At 37.6% G+C, this 6,000-nt stretch overlaps 1 long non-coding RNA gene across 1 annotated transcript; it reads left to right on the top strand.

Moving 5' to 3' along the window:
- The first annotated feature begins 926 nt into the window (after nt 1-926).
- On the top strand, nt 927-4,636 carry LOC147833925 (uncharacterized). The gene is made up of 3 exons (XR_015507333.1): nt 927-1,149; nt 2,248-2,310; nt 2,899-4,636. It is a non-coding gene; the product is annotated as an uncharacterized LOC147833925 (long non-coding RNA).
- The last annotated feature ends 1,364 nt before the right edge of the window (nt 4,637-6,000 follow it).

Here is a 6,000-nt window from a genome sequence, read left to right as displayed (position 1 = left end):
GGCTAGACAAGGTGTCAAGAGAAGTTCAAGAAGCTCATATAATCATACTGTGGTACTACCTGAGCATGGAATTTGGTTTTACCAGATTGTAAAGCCAGCTCATAAAAAATATATCTACACAGTTTTTGGCATAACTAGTGGAAAATCAGTCTGCTCTTTCGTGATCATAACATCTCACGTGCGTTTTCCAGAGATACCCACGTGTGGCCCACTTGTTCAAGAAAGACCAGCAGAAAACATTTCAGAAAGAGGTCAGTTGTGTCTCACGTGCGATGTTACAAGCATGCGAGTGAGACGGCGTGGATTCAATTTGCAAACGTAAACTAAATCAGCTTCAGAGTGGCACTGACTGAAATACCGCCAAACCCTCCAGACTGTCCTCAAGACTCTTTAGAAATATTTACATAACAGTTTTAAATGGTCTACTTGGATTGTAAAGTGTTTTGTAATGGTCTATGAACAAATTACGAGCCAAACTCTACTTTATACACATACGGAAAGCAAAAACTTTGGAAATGTGGGTCAAGCAAGAGCCATTTTTGGAAGCAGTGATGGACAACATAATTACACAAGTGTTTGCAATAACGAGGCTTCTGTCCAAAATCAGTCATTTACGAGATCTTTAATTTAAAGAAAAAAACTTGAAAAAATTGTTTGTTTTTTTTAAATAAATAAAACACTTAGGATTGACTTATCTGCAATTGGGATGTGATGTAGTTTTTGTATATTTCCAAAAATAATTATATTTTATAATCAAGGCTACGTTTCTTCTGGCATCAATACACACTGTAAGTTGCTATAAGTCAAAATCTCGAAAACTGTTCTAACTCAAACTTTCTGAGAAAATGTTTTTAACGAACACTAAAAGGGCTTTTCACGCTGCACTTAAGTGGTTTACTGTGGTTCTAAACATTGCTTTTAATTCCAAGTAAAAAAAAAAAATAAATAACTGAGCAAGCAGGAAATCCTGGTTTGGCTTGTGTTGGTCAATGGTAAAATAAAGCACTGTGATTGGTTGTTCAGCTATGAATCAAAGTGCAAGAACAAAATCTGAGGTGACAAAACTAAGCAAAAGGCACAAAACAAGAGACCACAAAGAAGTCGGCTGTTTCGTCATGTCAAATTTTACAGTGAGTGAGGCCTTCTGAGGTGAGCAAGACACTGTTTCTATTGCAAATGCTGCTTTGTAATGTAATGCAATGTGCATTTAAATTACACATTTATGCCATACACCCAAAGCACATGTCTCATGTAGATGCAGAACATTTTTTTTGTTTGTTTGTTTCAGTAACCTTTCATCCATTTGGTGTGTTCCTGCAGCTTTTTGGCACTATCGATGTGAGCCAACAACAGTACACTTTTGTTGCCACTAGTTCTTTGATGTTGACTTGGTGTGTCCTGGGCTTAAGTCCATGAGATTGTAAATTTTAGATTTCTGAAGAGTGCTTGTGTGAAATTGTTGGAGTTCCGAACTGTTTCTTTGTCTTGCTTATTTGGGTTAGGTAGAGCTGCCCTAGAGTGAATCCCATCCTTTAGCATTGACATTAAATTTTCAGCTGAACTGAATCATCAGCAAACTAATTCAAAACCAGTATCCTCAGAACCTAATGTGTTTGATTTATTAAATTGTTGTAAAAAAAAAAAAGGATTTTCAATTTTTAAAAAAATGACAAAGTCTGACATCTCCGAAGTCTGTAGGCAAAGCAGTTTATTGTTACAGCATCAGTAACAACAGAGACAGGTCGTTCGAGTGTCTCCTGAGCATAGGCTTGCACACAGTTTAAATACATTTCTGTGTCTTAATACTTCACCCATGCATCCATAAGTCTACCCTCATTGTGACATTAATGATGTTCTTCTAATTTATCTTCACATCTCTGACTGCATTTACACAGAACGACTTTTTCATTTACCAAAGCACACATACCTGATAATAATGCGGCAGGTATGGGTAATAATAAAATAGATAATAATAATAATGATAATAATACTGAAATCACTCTAATAAGCATATAAATGAGAGTAATACATTCATCAGAAATTCATCAAGACACAATGAATTCCCCAACAGAATCTGTTTCACTATGATGAAACTTCATACCTAATTCTCTGTTTTTGCCGGGTTTTTTTTTTTTTTGTTTGTTTTTTTTTCTCTGTAAAGCTGCTTTGGCACAATCTGTAATGCATAAAGGACTATATGAGTAAAAGGTGATTTATTTCTGCCAAAAGATTTATGTTGTCATTTAGGATTGGGAATCTGAATGTGATGGCAAGATCAGAGGTGTCTCATCCTGTTCCTGTGATATAGAGGTAAGTTTAGTCCTACAGAGTCAAGGAACCTTGCTGCTATAACATGGCTACAGTAGGTGCAATTATATTATTTAGTGCCTGAAAGTAGTCCCCAGCACCAAGCCCTACACATGCATCCCCGGTTAGAATCTGTGTAATATAAATGCGCCTACTGCAGCCATGGTGCTGCAATAAAGTTCCTTGATTTTGCTTGCAATGAAAGTATAGTTCCTAGCGATATTGCAAACCCAGACTCACTGCAGATACATACTCCAGATCTACATTTCTAGAGACAGCAAAATATGTAATCAGAGGTAGATCTGCTCGCAGTTTTTGTTTTTTCCAAATCCACCAGAGGCCGCTGTGTAAGGTTTTTGATGATCTCACATTTCTCTCACGCATCCTCTTCTCTCATAAATCCACCAGAGGGCGCAATGTACACTTCAGTTGAAGAGGCCAGCTTGCTGTCTACTGACTGATTGATCCACCCACACATCCCCTTTCCTAAACCCAACTGACAGTGTTTACAAAAGCAATCTAGGAAAAAAAAAGCTGTGATTTCACAACATTTTAAACCATTTTATTATTACTTGCTTTTGTTTTACCTAGTTTTTGGAACCATTCTTCTGTCGTCGTGGTCAACTCCACTCTGCGTCCCAAGTCCATTGACATACACGGCGAGCTACTGGGCAAATTGGAAAAGCCATCCACATAGAGGGAAGCTGTCAGCTGGAAGCATGAAAAGCAACAGAAGGCTTCAGTGGCTCACCACACCAGCGTTCATTTTAAAGACAAAAAAATGCATCCAGACGTACCTGTGGCTAAATAATTCGCGTTCTCCAGAAATGTAAACAGGTGTATGTATCCACAAGGAGCCTGTGTTGCATATAACCCTACAACATAGCAATTTTTTAGTTTTTAATTTTTAGTATGGCTGCACGGTGGTGCAGTGGGTAGCACATTCTCCTCACTGCAAAAACGTCGCTGGTTCGAGCCTTGGCTGGGTCAGTGAGCGTTTTTGTGTGGAGTTTGCATGTTCTCCATGTATTTGCTTGGGTTTTCTCCAAGTGCTCTGGTTTCCCCCACAGTCCAAAGACATGCGCTATACAGTAGGTGAATTGGGTAAGCTAAATTGTCCGAAGTGTATGTGTGTGAATGGTTGTTTCCCAGTGATGGGTTGCAGCTGGAGTTGGAGGTTCATTCTGCTGTGGTGACCCCAGATTAATAAAGGGACAAAGCCGAAAAGAAAATGAATGAATGAATTAATTTTTTGTACACAGTGTTACTACAGAAGTGTCAACCTTTAAATAGGAAAATTATTAAAACACCTTGGTCATTTTGAGCAAGATGCTAATGGTCTAATCCAGGGGTGCCCAAAGTTTTTCTTATAATGGGCCAAAAACCAACCTTGATTGAGGGCTGTGGGCTGAATATATTACTCCAAACCGTATTATGTAAAATTTGCCATGGGTAATTTCCCAATTAATTTGGGAATATTTAAAAATAACTAGAAAATGTAGAAAACTACATAAACAATCTCATTTATAATACAGTCGAGCTGCCTCTGCTATTGCCTTGATTTGTTCACATATTTACATTTTAAAAGTCTGGTTTATTTACAACATTTAAATTCAGTTGGCTTTTTTGTTGCTCAGCAATAAAACAAACAAAGGGTTATGTTAAATTCAAAATCACAATCTCTGTCAAAGTACTCACCCAAACCACCTTCCCATCCTTTCTCCCTCTCTTTTCAGATGGGATGGTGATCCAAATCAAAGGTTACCATAGGCCAACTTTGGCACACGGGCCATGCTTTGGGAATCTATAGTTTAATCACAACAGGTTCCTTTAAACTGTTAATTTACCCCAAATAAGCTGCTATTAATGCTCAACCTAATGTCTTTCTAAATGCCTGAGATTGTAGTTCAACTTTGGACCACAAATTAAGATATTTTAAGTCAAATTTGAGAGCTCAGTGGTTCAATCAGAATAATAAAGGTGCAGTAGGTGATTGTTGTCACAAACATTTTTTCTTGTGCTGGTTGAAAGTCTCTTCACATTCCATGAGTAATGATTACAGTAAATAATCTAAATGTATTTTTATATTCTGGGTAAGGCATATGACAAAAAAATGTTCATCCAATTATATTATTGTCGGACCAATAATTCCCATATTTCTGATAAGTAGTCCAAACTTGTTGTCAACAAATGTAGATTTGCACATCTGCACACCTCTGTTCATGCAGATTCAGCATTTGCACCACATGGACAAAAGTGACAGCGGTAAAAAATGCTGAATCAAATCTTTTTAAAATCCTGAATAAATACTGGAGGAAGGATGACACCATGGCTGAAGTATTCCTTTGAGTCAGGTAATGTTCTGTTTTGAAAGTATTTTAGTCACGCAGAGCTTGTGTAAAACTTGTAAACATTTTTAACATTGATTGACTATGGTGATGTTTTATATATGAATGCTTCAACCAAATGTCTTCAGCCTTTAAACGCTGTTTATCACAGCACTCTGAGGTTTGTTACAGGCTGTCAGAGAAAAACTCACCATCATGAACAGTATGCAAAAGCTGAGTGGCCTTCTCTGAATGTAAGATGGTACACCCACTGGATGACTCTGGTCTACAAGACTGTCTGGTGCCTTTATACCTAAGTTCCCTTCTTCATAAGTCAAAAACCCAGAAGTGAATGTTATCGTTTGACTGTTCCTTGGGTTCAAACTGAAATGGGAGGAGAGCCTTTAGTCAAGCTGAGTGGAGCTCATCCCAATCAAATCATTTTGCTTTCCTTTATAACAAACAACAACAGTCCATTTCTCAATGTATGTGTTTTTAACATGTTGTAATATGGTAGCTGATTCACTAAACTCAATTTTTTTATTATCCTTACTTTATTATTATTATTTTTCATAAGTTGTGTGATTCAGACCTCTTAGCCAGGTCACCCTTGTAAATGAGATCTCAATGGGTTTTTTCTATCTGGTTAAATACAAAAAACATGTGTAGATTTTGTTTTTACACATGGGTTATATGTGCGGAAAGGTTGTTCAGCCACTAAAATCTTCCAGCGAAAGATTAATGTAACTATTTTCAGTTTCATAAGGGACCTTTTACAGCATTGATAATGTAGATTTTTATTTAGTTCAACAACAAAACAGCAGCAAATGGCGCTATTCCACCTAGCCTGCTTTACTAAGACAAAGAGCTTGGAATGACGAAGAGGCGACACTTAATAGAACGTTCCATTGCAACAGCAGTGCCCAGCAACAGCCCCGGATTCCGCCATTTTGGAGTGAAAGCCATGGGCTGTCCATTGGATCTCATTGCTGTTGCGATGGCAAGCAGCTGCTTTGTTTTTTATTTATATTAAAAGCGCATTAAGGCCGGGATCCAACCTGAAAGACGACAATACAACACTAACGATCACAATCATCGGCACTTTTAATAGTTTATTTTACAGACTTATAATATGCTGTCATTCTATTGGAGTTTTCATTCCAAAATGGCCGCCGCGGCATCTAGTGGCTGTTTTCCAAATTGCACTAGAGTGTCGCCTCTTGGTAATTCTATGCTTTTTGACTGAGGTGAAGTTGCTTTAATATTCACATTGGTTAATTTTTGAACAATGACAACCTGTGATGCGCCCCCCTATATGTTTAGCGCTATTCTGAATATTGGGTTTAAAATAGCATGTAAGTATGGC

Source organism: Danio rerio, chromosome 14 (genome assembly GCF_052040795.2).
Source record: "Danio rerio strain M-AB ecotype USA chromosome 14, GRCz13ab, whole genome shotgun sequence".
Taxonomy (NCBI): domain Eukaryota; kingdom Metazoa; phylum Chordata; class Actinopteri; order Cypriniformes; family Danionidae; genus Danio; species Danio rerio.
Note: the sequence above shows the minus strand (reverse complement) of the source record. Positions and strands in the feature narration are given on the sequence as shown.